The following is a 15608-nucleotide window of genomic DNA, read 5'->3' as shown; positions in this document are numbered from 1 at the left end:
GTTACATATTATTTTGTTTTTTGTTTCTTCCTCTGTCCTCTACATCGAATCTAAATCGACCTCTGCAACATCCTCTATGGGATAGTCCTTCAACTATTTGAATATGAATATTATGTCTTGCCTGACTCTGCTCTTCCTCAAGCTAAACATCTCCAGTTCTTTTAGCTGATAACTGCAGCTAATGTGAAAGAGGTTAAGTGACTTGCCCAAGGTCACACAGCTAGGAAGTATCTGAGGAGGAATTTGAACTTGGGTCTTCTTGACTTCCCAGTCCACCACTCTTACCCTCTGTGTCATCTAGTTGACCTGACTGACCATCCTATGGCATCACCTACAGTATTCTTATTCTGGTCACCTTTTTCTGGTCATGCTCCAACTTGTCAACAATCCTAAAATGTGTCTGTATTAATTAATTAAATACAGTACTCCAAATGTAGTCTGACTGGAACAGAATTTTAGATTTAAGGCTAGAAGGGACCTCAGGGGCCTTTTTTCTCATCTTCCTCATTTTACACATGAAGAGACTGAGGCTGAAGATGGTAAAATGACTTACCTCATGTCACACATGTAGTAAACCCCAGAGGCAGGTTTTGAACTTAGGAACTTCATCTCCAGAGTCAATACTCTTTATGTACTTTACTACATCTGGATATTATGCCTTTTGTACCTTAGTCTAATATCACATTAGCTTTTTCTGCTGACATCACACAGCTGAATTATACTAATCTGACTATGCCGCAAGGAGTATAGTGGAGGGAGTGCCAGAGCCAAGGAGACGTGTTCAAATCCAGCTTCAGACACTTATTAGCTGTATGACCCTGGACAAGTCACTTACCTCTGTTTGTCTCAGTTTCCTCATCTGTAAAATGAGCTGGAGAAATGGCAAACCATGCTAGTATCTTTGCCAACAAATCTCCAAATGGGGTCATGAAGAGTCAGACAGGACTGGAATGACTGAACAACAACAAGAAAATGCATGAAAACTCCCAGATCTCTTTCACATGAACTACTGTATAACCATTCTACTTTGATCTTATAATTACGGGTTATTTTTGAAGTATAGGACTTGACATTTATCTTCATTAAATTTCATTATATTTGAACTGGCAGATTATTCTATCCTGCCAGATCTTTCGGGATCTTGACCCTGCTATCCATTCATCTCAGTTTTATGTCACCCCAAATTTGATAATCATTCATCTATGTCTTTATCTAAGTCACTGTCAGAATGTCAAATAGTCCAGGACCAAATTCTTTAAAAAGAACATATCCATGGTGCACTTCCCTTCAAGATAGCAAGTATCTATTAAGGTTTTCTTCACTCCTATTTTCTCTGGTGAGAAGCCTTCCTCAAACTCTGTTCCACTATTTCCATAGTCCTAAACATACATGGTTAGGGAAACTCCCAGAGCGAACTGTACTAAAGAAAAAAAGACAAGGACTGGATACCAAACTAAGCTGATCAAACTCTGAGGGAACATAAATGCATACCCTAGCACTGGGGCCTGGAAACCTAATACTAACTACAGTGAGTCATACTGGCAAGCCAAACTTGAGACCACTCCTTGCACTTGCTTTCATGTCAAGTGATAAGGTCTATATTCTGACACAGCATCTCCCACTGAAGCTCTTTTGGGTAATTACTGTCCTTTCATGCTGCTTCTTGCAGAGCCATTTACCAGCTGACAAGTTCTTTTTGCTTAGAAATATCTCCCTAAGCTCCAAGAGCCAAGGCTTTGTAGCCCTATTTCCCTTGCCTTTCTACTACTGACAAGGGCTTTTTAGAGTAATGTACATTTTCCCTGCTTAAGGAGTTTGGTTATGTGGGAGGATACTCACTAATATATTGCCTGACTAATCAACTTGCACACAGTAAGTTCTTAATAAGTATTAATTGAATTTAATTGAACTGACTAACCCATCAGCAAGAACTAGTTCATCAGCTGATCCAACCATTCTGGAGAGCAATTTGGAACTATGCCCAAAGGGCTATAAAAATGTTTGTACCCTTTGATCTACCAATACATATCAGAAATGAAGTGACTATCAGAATTGCTAGGTTCATATGGTATGAAATTCCCCAGCGATAGCCTTATGTTGCATATTTCATCACAAGTTGCTGAGTTTAAGGTAATAGTTTTTACTATTTTATCTATTTCATTCTTTGGAATTAGTTTTGAAATGTCATTGTGGATGGGATTAAATAAAACATGTCTAGAATTTTAGTTATTTTGTCACTTTTAATAAGTCACAGAATTTTAGAATGGGAAGGGACCTTTTCTAAATCACACAGGAATCAACTCAAGAACATTTCCAATAAATGGTAGTTCAGAGATAATATGTAAAATGATTTGCAAACTTTAAAGCTTTTTAAACGTGAACTTTTATGATACTGAAATTTAATCAGTAAGCACTTAGTTACTGAGCACAAACTCTGTACCAGGCATTACCGAGACAATGGGGGCCATCTCCATTCCTGATTTATATCTTGCCGCTGGACCCAGATGGCTCCAAAGGAGAAAGTGAGGCTGGCGACTTTGCACAGTCCTCCCTCACTTAAAACCAATTCACTTGCAAGTCATGGCATCTCCTTCCTGAAGTCACGATCTTCTTTGAGAATGAAGGACAATCAACAACCACCACTATTAGGTCTATATTCCAAAGGGATACTAAAAAAGGGAAAATGACCCACATGTTCAAAAATATTTATAGCAGCTCTCTTTATGGTGGCCAAGAACTAGAAATTGAGGGGATGCCCATCAATTAGGGAATGGCTGAACAAGTTGTGGTATAGGAATGTAATGGAATACTATTATTCTATAAGAAATGATGAGCAGGTAGACTTCAGAAAAACTTGGAAAGACTTACATGATGCTGAGTGAAAGGAGCAGAACCAGGAGAACATTGTACACAGTAACAGCAATATTGTACGATGATTAATTTTGAGATACTTAGCTCTTTTCAGCAAGGCAATGATCTAAGACAATTCCAAAAGATTCATAATGCAAAATGCTATCCACATTCAGAGAAATAACTATTGAGTCTAGATGCAGATCAAAGCATACTATTTTCTCTCTCTTTTTTTTCCCTTCTCATAGTTTTTCCTTTTTCTCCTGATTCTTCTTTCATAATACGACTAATGTAGAAATATATTTAATATGATTATATATGTATAGTCCATATCAGATTGCATGTTGTCTTGGGGAGTGGGGAGGGGAGGTAGAGGGAAAATTTAGAACTAAAAATCAAACACAAGTGAATGCTGAAAACTAAAAATAAAGAGACAAAGAAAAGAAATTTTAGAAAGAACTAGTTCATCACAGTTTCCTAGAAGAGAGCAGGACCCTTAGGTCATATGAGAGAGAATAGATAAGTTTTAATTTGGCATAGAAGAAAGGGAAAAAAAAAGTTTGAACACTGCTAACAAAGACCCCACATACCTGGGAAGCAGAAGGAAGGTGCTGGGGAAATATGTATGTCCCATGAGCGGTTAGAGGAGAGACAGAGGGAACAGTGCTAAAGATAAATGTCAAGTTCATCGCTTTAACAAGAAAGGCCCTGACTTAAAACTGTACCCCTCAAAAATCATCTCATCCTCAACCTATTTTTTCTTTTGTACATAGATCAATTTCATGGTTTCCCGATATGCTGTCCATGTGAAGTTCAATTTGGGATGTTAGAAAAGTTGTAAACACTTTGTCCCACAAAACTCTTCATTTAGGGTTATTTAGCTGCTGTTCCAGTCAGCCTCTGACACATACTAGCTGTGTGACTGTGGGCAAATCACTTAATCTTAAGTTGCAAAGAATTCATTGGTAAAGAGAATTTCTCTATCTGGCTTTCCTCTATCAATAAAATCCCAGGTCTTGTCTTTATCCCTGACCTGCTGTTACAGCAAGCAACTGTGCTAGGAAAAGCTGGGACAGCAGGTGGCAAATATTAAAGAAATCCACATAAACTTCAAACATTCATAACTTTCCTCCCAAATCAGGTAGAGCTTTCTAGTTACTGATGATATATTTGAGGGACATATTGACTGAATTTTTCACTGACATCAGTATGTGAGATCCGGGAAGACAGTGGGAGAGGGTCCGTACCTCAAAAAAATGTCACCTCCCCCAATCCAACTACTCAAATCATGCCAAGAATGGCCTTGACTTTCCTTGGGTAGATAAGAAAATCTGACTATCAAACTGTATTGGTTGTAAGAAAGTGAAAAACAGATGATCCAAATTACCACTTTTAATCCTAGAAGTTTAGCATTTGATTATCTCATTCTAGGACTTTTAGGAGTGTTTGCACAGATGTCTCTATTGAGACTTGTGATTCTTTTCTTCTCTGTCTTTTATGATCCATATTCACAACCTCATTAGATATCTTCACTAGAATCAAATGTCTACTGCCTTTTTTGTTGTTGTTCAGTTGTTGTGTTTTTGTTTTCAAAGAAGACCATGACATCAGAGAAATGATGACATGACTTGCACTTGACTTTGTTTTGAGTGAGGGAGGGCTGTGCAGGTCCCCAGCCTCACCTTGACTCCAGAGCCATGTGGATCCAGTGACCAGATATTCATTAGGATGACTGGAGATGGCCCAAAATGCAATGGGAGTCCTTAGCCTTTTAGGCTAAGGCCTATTCAGGGACTCACTTAGGGTGAGGTAATACCCATTCAAAAATGGCCCTTTAATGAGCAAAAGAAAAAAAATATAACTAAATCAAGCTGGGAGGGAAAGAGCAACAGTTACTACTGATAATCACTCTCAAGCCAGGAGGGTCCAGAAAACAGCCATTAAGTGGAGTTTGGGCAGGGACCTATGGTTGTCTAGTCCATGGGCTTCAGAGTGCACTGGGTTTAAGGTTTTGGGAAAGACAAGAAAGAAAGACAGAAAGAAAGGAAGGAAGGAAGGGAGGAAGGAAGGAAGGAAGGGAGGAAGGAAGGAAGGAAGGGAGGGAGGAAGGAAGGAAGGAAGAAAAATCTAGCTAGTAAACCCCAAGTTAACTGGACTTCCTCTTGCCATCCAAATTTACTTTCCTTTGGAGAGGAGTAGGAAGGAGAGGGGGAGACAGAAGGGAGAGGATGAGCTGAGTTACCCAGCTAACTGGGTCTCCATTGAGGCAGCATGGTCTGCTCACAGGTTGGTCCTTCATTTTTGAAGAAGACCATGACATCAGAGAAATGATGACATGACTAACTCTATGTGACCTATTAGGAGTTTTCTTGGCAAATATATTGGAGTGGTTTGCCATTTCCTTCTCCCAGCTCATTTTTCAGATGAGGAAACTGAGGCAAGCAAGGTTATGTGACTTGCCAGGGTCACTCTGTCTGAGGCTGGATTTGAACTCAGAAAGACAGTCTTCCTGACTCAAGTTCTAGCTACAGTAGCTTTGCACTACTTCTGGCATCTCTTCCTATTGCCCTCATTCTAATTTTTCAAGTGCTTTCTCTGATAATTAGATTATTCATCCCACACCTCTGATTGCTTCAGTTTAAAATTTTGTAACCCTGTCAAAGTCAGTTTCTCTGCTCATTCCAGATAGGCACACTGCCAATATATTGCCAATAACACTTACTCTTGTGCTAACTTAAAATACACAGGACTACTTGCCAAGTTTCCTTATTTGGCAAGAAGCTTCCTTGGTTCCCAAGATCTTTGACCATCCATTTTTAGACCCAAATCTTTGTACTTAATACTTGGATATTGCTCTCAGTCTCTAAAATATCCTGACGCTCCCTTCAATGGTAGGGGAAAGTAAGCTAGTTACCTTCTTGCTTTACTGATAAAGAAAAATCTTTGCTCTTCAATTATGTTACTCAGGAAGATATACAGGTTTGCCAAAACTGAAGAGCTAAACATTAATTTTCATTTTTTCTGTTTAAAGAATAACGTCACATTGACCTTAAGAAGATTAAACTGCAAAAGATTAAAGAAACTTAATACATACTACTCTTTAATTCATATAAATTTATAGAGTTGTAGTGAACTGTGTGGAAAGTATGCTGGACAGAGACCAAAAGCCATAGTTCCTACACCTGGAGATAACCCCATCTAGTTCTATGACCCTATGCAAGTCCTTTCAAGCCTCTGCGCCTCTTCTTTAAAATGACAGGGTTGGACCCCATGATTTCTGAGCTCTTTTCCAACTTACAGAAAATTCTGTAATTCTGTAAAATCTCTCACTAGTGTAGCATGAGTTTAGAACAAAGGCTCTACAAGGGCCCAGTGCTATAATTATAATGCAGTCATCTCTTTTGTCTTTGAAAATTAAAAAGGAATGAAACTGCCTGAAATGGACTTGCTATACAGGAAAAAAAAAATTAGCCAGTCTTGAATGCCTTTATTGTCTCTGCCTTACAGAAATGTTTCTAGAGTATTTCAAGTGAGGCCAGGAGAGAAGATGGAATTTAGATATTTTGAAATCAGTATAAACATTAAAATAAACATATGTTTTAATAGAAAAAACATTTCATGGAAAATCTCAACTTTTTTTCTACAATAGGATGACAGCACAAAACATGGAAGTTAATTATTGCCACATTTTTAGAATGGTTCAATCGATTGTGTCACCTTATTACTAAAAACAGTAGTAATAAAAATAACCATATCACACTTAAATGAAGAGAACTCCAAATCATTTTCCCAACACTGATTCTTAAGCCCAACAACTTATGAACAACTTAATTTTTTTGAGGACAATTCAATGTTTTCAAAAGATCCATTAAAGTTTTACAAAAGCTGAAAGAGATCAGTTAGATAATGAATCCCAGGTTGGTTGGGTTTCCTAAAGAGTGTAAAGTGGATCAATTCGCTTGATATGAAAACACCAGACTCAGGCCCTGAGATCAGTATGACTACTTTCTTTTTGAAATTTGAAAAGAAAAGAAAACTAAGAATTAGAGAAAGCACCAAAAATGGGTTTTCTTTTTATAGTTGTTTAAGATCAGAGGAAGAGGACAAAGTGTCTTTCATATCATCCTAATTTTGCAGTAACCTACAATTATTGAATGCATCCACTTTTATGGGATTCTGAAGGGCAAGTGCGTGCCCTATAATCTCCACTTAGAGGACATGCTGCCCGAATTTGACAGGCACAATGGTGCCCGAACAAAACTGAACAGAAGATCAGCTACAACGTCCTTTTCTGTTTATTTGTGATTCTTTTACTTTTCGAATACGTACTCTTTCCAAAATTCTTGGGAGGGGGGTAGGTTCGTGAACAGGAAAAGCCCGGTGTTTCCCTAAAGCGGTAAGGATGGGAGCCAGGGAGGAGAGGGCTAGAACGCCGGCAGAGAGGAGGCAGAAGAGAGGAGAAAAACCGCAGAATATTCAAGAAAGTTGGAGGCTTCCTCCGGTCACACCCGCGGGTTCACTTGCTCTGTTAAAGTGCTCTGAACGTCAGGAAAGTGCTTTAAAGGATGGAAAAGGCAGAAAGCGCAGCTCATTCTTGGCCCTCGTCTCCCTTCCAGAAGAGAAGACGCAATTTGCAGGAAACTTTGCCCAGCCCGGGCCAAAGTCAAGGCTGACGTCCGAACATTGAACTCCCCAGCAATCAAAGTTGCGTCGGGACTTCGCTTGCCTCCCCTTTTCTTCCTTGAGCTCTCTACTCGACTCCCAAGGGCTGGCCCCATTCCGAGGAGTGCCCTCCCGAAGCTGCCACCAGGGCTGGCACCCGCAGACGGGAACTCGGGAGTCCCATCCTCTCCCCAACCCCGCTCCCGCTCTTTGGGGGGGCCCCCTCAGGCCTCCCGGTCCCCGGACAGCCTGGGCGCACGCCACAGTCCCGGCAGAGGCCTACAAGTGAGCGGCCCCACGCGCGCCTCTGGCCCGGGAGAAGGTGACAGCAGAAGGATGACGCGCCATGGCGGGCAAGCAGCGGGCTCCCGGGTGCCCCTTCCCCTAGGAGACGAGGACACTGGCAGGACCCCTCTCTTCTCTTCCCTCCATCCCACACGCCTCTTACCTGCCTCCCCCTCTGGACCTAGCGCAAGAAGCCCGCTCCAGGAGCGGGGAGAGCCCAGCCAGGAGCGAACAGTAGGCGGCCCGGCGAGGGCGAGCTCAAGCGGAGGGGCCGAGGCGGCGGGAGTCCCAGGCAGGCGGCGTGAGTGCGATGGCTCTCCCACGCTTCCGCTTCATGTCACGGAGTTAAACATTCCGCCTCTCTTCCCAGCGCCAATGAGGAAGCCACAGTCACGACAACAGCACCACCTACCCTCTGGCAGCAGCTATGACCCCCGCCCGGAACAGCAGGACCAGGCACTGCCAAGCTGGCCCCTAGACCCTTGCCCTGCTCTTCCCCTCCACCCCCAGGGACGAAAGAAGGCAGCCGAGCTCGGGGAGACTCAGAGAAGCCGCTTAAACGAGTCTGTCTCGTCTAGAGATGTGGGCAAGCCGATGTGCAGCAGGCTCCCATGCACAGCACCCAAAACCATCCACCTGAGCCTCCCTCCTCCTGCTTCCAAGCTGAAGTCTCACTGAGTTTTTTCACCTTGACATTAAGGAATAAAAACCACCCAAATCCCATCGGAGGTTGAAGCCAGCAGACAGCTCTTGTTATACAAGAGAGAAAGGTGCAGTTTCAATAAGAATCCGCAGAAATGTCATAGTGCTCCCTGCATGCTGGAGGACTAGGAAAGGGAGACAGCCAGGAGAAAAAAAAGTCCATTATTGATCCCCTTTCACTCCTATATAAATATTTCAGCAATAGTATTAGAAATATTTCGAGACTGATGGATCAGTGCTCTTTTCTGTGACAGTACTTTCACTAGGGCACACCAAAAAGAAACCCATCCTTTCCTCACATCTTGTGCCATTCTTGTCCAATCCTATGTAAACCTGCCATAGGAGAATCTATCTAATGTTCTGTGAAAGTTCCTCTTAAATGATTACTAGACATTGAGTTTGTTGTTGCTACTTCTTCGTTTTCCAAAAGAACCAATCTTGACTTGTGCATGAGTTGGATTTAAGTGAGGCAGAGTTGCACAAAATCTTCAGCTTCATTTTCTCTTCTAGAGTCATTGAAGTTCAATGACAGAACAAAAGTCATTTTTTTAGTGATAGCCCTGGATGCAGTGGATAATCTTAGTGTCTCTGAACCTTTGGTGTCTGGCCAAGCTCTAATCCTCCCTGCAAGTGTCTGCTTCAGCCACCTTCATGGCCTGTTGGAATAAATTATTCTCATCTACCCATTCTGTTGGAGAAGTCTTCACATGGGGTAGACACATTCCTAACTCACCAATTGGTTTGAGGCTCATCTGTTAAGCTCATCTGCTCAGAAAGTTTACTGGGTGTGACCAATGGAGTTATAGACTGAGTGGCAGGTAGACACCAAAGGAAAATGGGCAGCCTTGAAAAGGGCTTGGCAAACCCTCACACCACAGGTGCTAGTCCCCCCAAAACACCCCATACAGCCCAGACATTGAGTGGATCCTTATGGAGCACCCAGGCTGTCTACTAAAAAGTCAGAAAGGACAGGACTTGGGGGAAAGGTGATAACTTCTATGCAGATAGACAAGTCCAGTCACAGCAGCTGCAGATAGAGAAATAAAGGGAGAAACGAAGACTGGAAGTGTGGATCTGGGAATCTTTTGCAGCTTCAGAAATGGGTGAGATTTCTAAGAGAGAGAGTTTAAAGAGAGAAAATCATAGGATCATCAGTTTAGATCTGGAAGGTCCCTTAGAGGCCTTTGAGAGTAACCTTCTCATTCTTAAATGATTTGCTAAAGATGGCACAGATAGTAAGTATCACGGGTGAGGTTTTACCCCAGGTCTCCTGACTCTGCCATGATTATTCTTTCTGCATATCAGAGTGGGAACAATGTCTTATTAGGTTGTTAGACATGTACTGTTAGGGGACATGAGAAATAATTCAGGAAGAGCACTTTGCTCATAGGTGCATAATAAATGTTTCTCAAATTGAATCAAATCAATAAATGGCTATTACATAACTCACTCTGTGCTAAATAAGCTGTGTTATTGTTAGTTGTTTCAGATGTGTTCAACTCTTTGTAACCCCATTTTGGGGTTTTCCAGACAAAGATATTGGAGTGACTTGCCATTTCCTTCTGCAGCTCATTTTACAGATAAGGAAACTGAGGCAAACAAGATTAGGTGACTTACCCAGGGTCACATAACTAGTAATTATCTGAGGCCAGATTTGAACTCAGATCTTCATGACTTCAGGCCTGGTACTCTATACACTTTGTCACCTGGCTGCACTAATTATGATTATTACAGGATTTTAAAGGTGGAAGGGATCTCCTTAGGTTGGAATGATAAGGGAAAACTCAATGGAAGAGGTAAAACTTAGAAGGAAAGATATGGATAAAAAGCGGATAATGAGAAAGGAGTTCCTGATATGCTAGGAAATGCTAACTAAATTTACTTGGTAAATATACTTAGAAAACTAAATTCTCTAGTTTTAAACCCAGATATATCCTAGGTATCCTTAACAATCATGAAGCTTTTTGCAAAATGCATTCTACTTTTTACAACATTCTTAATCCATGTTCTATCACCTTCCCAGTCATCTTTTGTTGTTTTCTTCTACCACCTCTCCCGGGGTAATAATCTGAGACAGCCAATCTGTCCAGAGCAAAGACATCATATTGTAGCATACCTCTATAAACACAGATCTCATCACTACCTGACCATTAGGGGAGAGAATGGTTAGTCTTATTTCTCCAACTAGACTGTGAATTCCCTCCTTAGAAGTCATAGACCACATCTTCAACAATTCACCTTATGAAATATCTATTTTAAACATACTGTCCAGAGCATTGAAACTAAGGTCTTGGGTGAGAAGCAAAGTTTCACTAAAATACACCCGAACCGTTATGGAAATAAAACACACATGTATACACACACATGTGTTTAGATACACAGACACAAACAGCTAAGATAAAATCAGGCATAAATATTACCTTTCAATATCTCCTCATGGAACCTAGAACCATGTTAAACGTATAGTGATGCTCAATAAACATTTGTTGATTAATATCATCTTTCCAAGAGCTTCTTCACTCACATCTCAACCTCTTCATTCAGCCTGTTACCTAAATTGTCTTAAGATTAACCTGATTTGCTAATCATAAGTACATAAATAGGTTAGTGTTTATTTCCCTGCCAACTTTGCTTTTACAATCTGTCAATTTTATTATTAGTGTCTGTTTAATCCTCCCTGTCTCCTGAATGCTAGGCCAACCAGAGTCTGTGTTAGTTTCAAAACCAAAAGGAATCTGACCAATCCTTGCTCATTGAGCTCATCTCTCACTTAGAATGATTCCATTTTTTTTAAAGGTCCACTGTCATTAATGGTGCAGAGTGTCAGATTTAATTCTCATTATGACAGAAGGATAAGCAAATCAGAAGAGGGAAAGCTCCCCAAGTAGTCTTCCTCTTGCCCTCTAGCACTAAGAACTATGGTGCAAGCTCATACCCAAAGGCACCTTCTCTAGCCATCACAGATAGCCATCTCAGACCGTGATATATGTAATTCTGTGTCTGGCTCCTAACCATAAATTACTGTGCTAACATATAAAGGATGACATTTGAGTTCCTTTGCATCCCTGAGATCCTGGGAAAATCACTGCTCACAATCACCATGGATTTAAATAATGTTATTTTTTGAAGGACAAAATAGGATAAATAGAAATAAATTAAAGAAATAAACCAAAGGGTAAATAGAATTTTTCTTCATCAGCATTATATTCAGTTCACAAGATGGTAATTTTTATTTAATTTTTCTTATTTAATAGTGCCCTGTAGTGTTCCTATATCCTTTAATCTGCTTTAATATACAGATTTTGTTCACATTTTAAACCTTTGCCTATACACATACCATTTTAACCTTTGCCTTTGCAAAGGGTATAGGATATATGATATGTTCTTCCTTCTCTGATAATGTATATTTTTCACTACCTTAAAAATGTAGACACAAACTCAGATCTCTGGGAATCTTGAACTGTTGATCCATCATGAGTCTGTTCACTTTCCTACCCAAAACTTTTTCAGAAGGCATATGTTGCTAGTTTCTATCTCATTAATTTTCATTTGTTGATTTATGACTCTGTGCATGCTTCCTGGGCAAGTCACTTCACCATGTTTGCCTCAATTTCTTTATCTGTAAAATGAACTGAAGAAGACAATGGCAAACCACTCCAGTATCTTTGGCAAGAAAACCCCAAGTGGAGTCAGGAAGAGTCAGGCATGACTGAATGAAAGCAACAACAAAATACTTTCTTCAGCTTATGTATGTGTGTCTCTCTGTGTGTGTTCTCAATTAGACTATCAGCTCCTCTATTGTAAGGAACTATATTTTAAAAAACATTTTGTGTTTCATCATAGTCCACACATTGAATAAATATTGCTGACTGACTTGTAGACTGGCACCATTGTAGAATGACCCCAAAAATCATTCAATTAAATTAAACAATTATATGCATGGCACTGTGCCAGGCCCTTGAAACAAAGATTTTTTTTTAAATGGCAAAGTTCTTGTCCTCTGGAAGTTTACTTTCTGTGATGGTAGACATGGAGATAGTCAGGGATAATTCAAAGTCGAAGGTAATGGGGGCCAAGGAGCAATCCAGACATATTACTCCAAGAAAATCTGAGGAAGGAGAAGAGACTTTCAGCCAGGGAGAGGAGCAGCAGGAGATAGAGGGTATCATTGACAGATTAAGAATTGTCATCATTCTAGCTACATCCAAATCACTCAGAAGTAAAGGGCACAGGAGGTCCATTGTTCCATGGGAGTGCCTTCATCATCATGTATCAGCTTTCCTTGGATTTCTAACTCCAGATGTTTAAGTACAAAATCCTCCCTTTTTGTCAACCTGCCAATCTGTTGTCTTTCTATTCTCCTTTCTAGTCTTTTCTGCAAACCCAGGCAAATGCCAAATCTTTCCATTCTTTTCCCTTAGAATTGCCCAAAACCCTGTTTATCCTCCAGGATAATTAACCTTTTTATCAGTCAGTTCTCCAGACTATGGTTTTTCCCTTTCATTCAATCCAAAGGTTATAGTCACTACCTTCAGATATAGCATAATCTAATTCATATTATCTGTGCTCAGATGAGCTACATGAGGTTTAAGTTATCTCCTCACTCCTAGCTATCCCCACAGCCCTAACTCGCCCTTCCCTGATCTTAGGTTAGCTTCCCCTGGCACATGGACTTATTCTGTAGTCCCTCCCTGTCAAATCATAAAATGTTTGAGTCAAAAAAGGCTTTAGGTTTCACGAAGTAAAACTCATTTTACACGAGGCACACAGAGGATAAATGATATGCCTAAGGACATGTAGGTCCAAAGTAGCAACGCTAAAATTCTAATATCCATCTTTGGGCTCCGTCTAGAGCTCTTTCTGCTTCACCTTTTCCTCTTCAGCACCTCCATCTTTACTGCCACGGGTTCTGGGGATGAATTCCTCATAGCTAACTCAACACCTCATAGCTGATGCCCAAAGATAAAGCTTATCTTTCCTGCTGTGTGTTAGCTTATTATCCATCATCCTATACCACGAACACCAATGGTCTCCTTTTCCAAAACTAATAATCAAGAGGTAACTGTAATGTGTCTTCCATTACTGAATTTCATCACTATGCTATCCTGTTGTTCCCCAATAGATGTTGTCTGCTCTCCTTTTACCTTTAAAACACTGCTTAACGTTATTCTAGTAGTCTCACTGTTACTTATTTTCCTAACTGCTGTGGTTTCTCACCCCTGATTTTGCCCAAACTATGCCTGTTACTTCATTCATTCCTGGTTTTTTACACTTATCCCATGCTGTTTCTCTATGTTTATCCCTCCAGGGAGCTATGCCAGGACTGGTCTTAGTTAACAGTTTTACAAATGATTTGAAAGAGGGAGTTCACAGCAACATCTCTGAGTTTATAGATGACACTGAGCTCTTCCAGGCAGTGAATTCCAGGCCAAGAAGCCAAGGATCACCAGGGAGGCTGTGAAAGGATATTTGAGGAGGGTGGAAAATGGCAGGTGAGCTCAAGCACAGGCAAGTATGGGGTATCACATCCATGAAAAAATCACCCAGGCTACAGAATAGTTGTGAAGTGATGAGGTACAAGTGAGGGCTCAGGGCAGGGATCTAGGAGCCACTGTTCATTCAGAACAGCACTGTTGTGGTACTGTAGCCAGAAAGATTAGTAAAGTTTCATCCTATGGTGCTACTCGCTGTCAGACAAAACGCTTCTGTAGCTTAGCCATGAACCTTACCAGAACAATACCTCTTAAGCTCTAATGTTCTACTTCCTCCTGAAAACTCATTATTCTGCCCCAACTCATCAAATAGTTAAATGATTAATCAATTTACTTGCCACAGTCACTAAGAAACTCTTTGTTTCTTTCTAGAATTATTTTTTAATGAAAGTATTACCATTATATGTGGTGTTTTCTTGACTTCAAAGACATGTAAAAGGACAAGTTCTGCCTTCTGGTAGTGCACCTATGTTACTAAGAGATACTAATAAGGTCACACTTGGAGACAACATTTCATATAGGGTATATATATATCAATCCCACATTAGAGAGAGGGAAAATACAGCACATAATAGAAACTGAATTCTTCATTGGAATATGTTGAAAAAAGCAACATTTTAATGACCAGAACATTTGTTTGTGATGTCCTAAATAAGATGGATTAGTGGTAGTTTACCATCAAGAAAGTATAATGCAGCATTTCCAAAATGGAAACTTGGTGATGGATGTAATGGGAAAAGCAATGATGGGTAAAACATTTCATTACTATTTATAATTTTATTTTACTTTAAAGTATGAAATATACACTTTAAAACCTCAATGAATTTGTGACATTATCAATATAGATTTTTCCTACACCGATGATAACATTCCTCCAGGCTTTCTAATCCTATGTAATTCTTGCCCATTTCTTTTAGTAAATCTTACTTAAAGAGCCCACAAAGGTGCAAGACAACTTCCTGTCATTATTTTAATAGATCAGAGGTATTAAGTACTGTAGTACTTAGGCCATCTACTCTCTCTACTAGACTAGTTCATTTCCTTTTCTGATTACATATCATCATGCACATATGTCCATGATGGAGAGTACTTGCTAGCAGCTATAAACAAATTCAAGATCTTCTGTAGCTATCAAAAGGACAGCTTTCTACAGTAGCAAGTACTTTGGGATCTTTCTAAGCACTTTGTAGTTTCCCAAATGTGATACAGCCTGATCTCTTCCCATTAAAATATGAGCCCAGTTCTATGTCCATCTGTACCACCTCTCCGAGATGCATCTACTGATGGAATAGTTCAGTAGGCTTCCCATTCAACTGCATGTCATAATTCTGACTGCATGAACTTTTCATCCACTTTGTTTTTCTATTGTGGATAAGCTGATCTCTTTCAAATGAGTATGAATTCATTGAAGATGCATTGATGTGTTGTGTGTGTGGAAGGATGATTCAATAAGTATAATGTTACTTCTAATGTGATAGCTTCTAGAGTCTTTTGCCATAAAAAAAGAACCTGAATTCTATTTGGACCCCAATGAAATTTCTTCCATGTCAATGGTAAATAGCACTAATTGAGGTTCTGATCCTCAGCAGATTACTGAACAAGGTAACCTCAATAGTT

General features: G+C 40.2%; 1 protein-coding gene across 3 annotated transcripts in view; it reads right to left on the bottom strand.

Annotated features, from left to right (window-relative positions):
* Positions 1-8092, bottom strand: part of MAP3K20 (mitogen-activated protein kinase kinase kinase 20) — a 209835-nt gene extending 201743 nt beyond the window's left edge. For all 3 annotated transcript variants that reach the window (XR_011967694.1, XM_072612348.1, XM_072612350.1), the window contains exon 1: positions 7961-8092. The gene's annotated coding sequence lies outside the window, so the exon portion shown is untranslated. The remainder of the gene's footprint in view (positions 1-7960) is intronic.
* Positions 8093-15608: the final 7516 nt, after the last annotated feature.

Source organism: Notamacropus eugenii, chromosome 5 (genome assembly GCF_028372415.1).
Source record: "Notamacropus eugenii isolate mMacEug1 chromosome 5, mMacEug1.pri_v2, whole genome shotgun sequence".
Classification (NCBI taxonomy): Eukaryota; Metazoa; Chordata; class Mammalia; order Diprotodontia; family Macropodidae; genus Notamacropus; species Notamacropus eugenii.
Note: the sequence above shows the minus strand (reverse complement) of the source record. Positions and strands in the feature narration are given on the sequence as shown.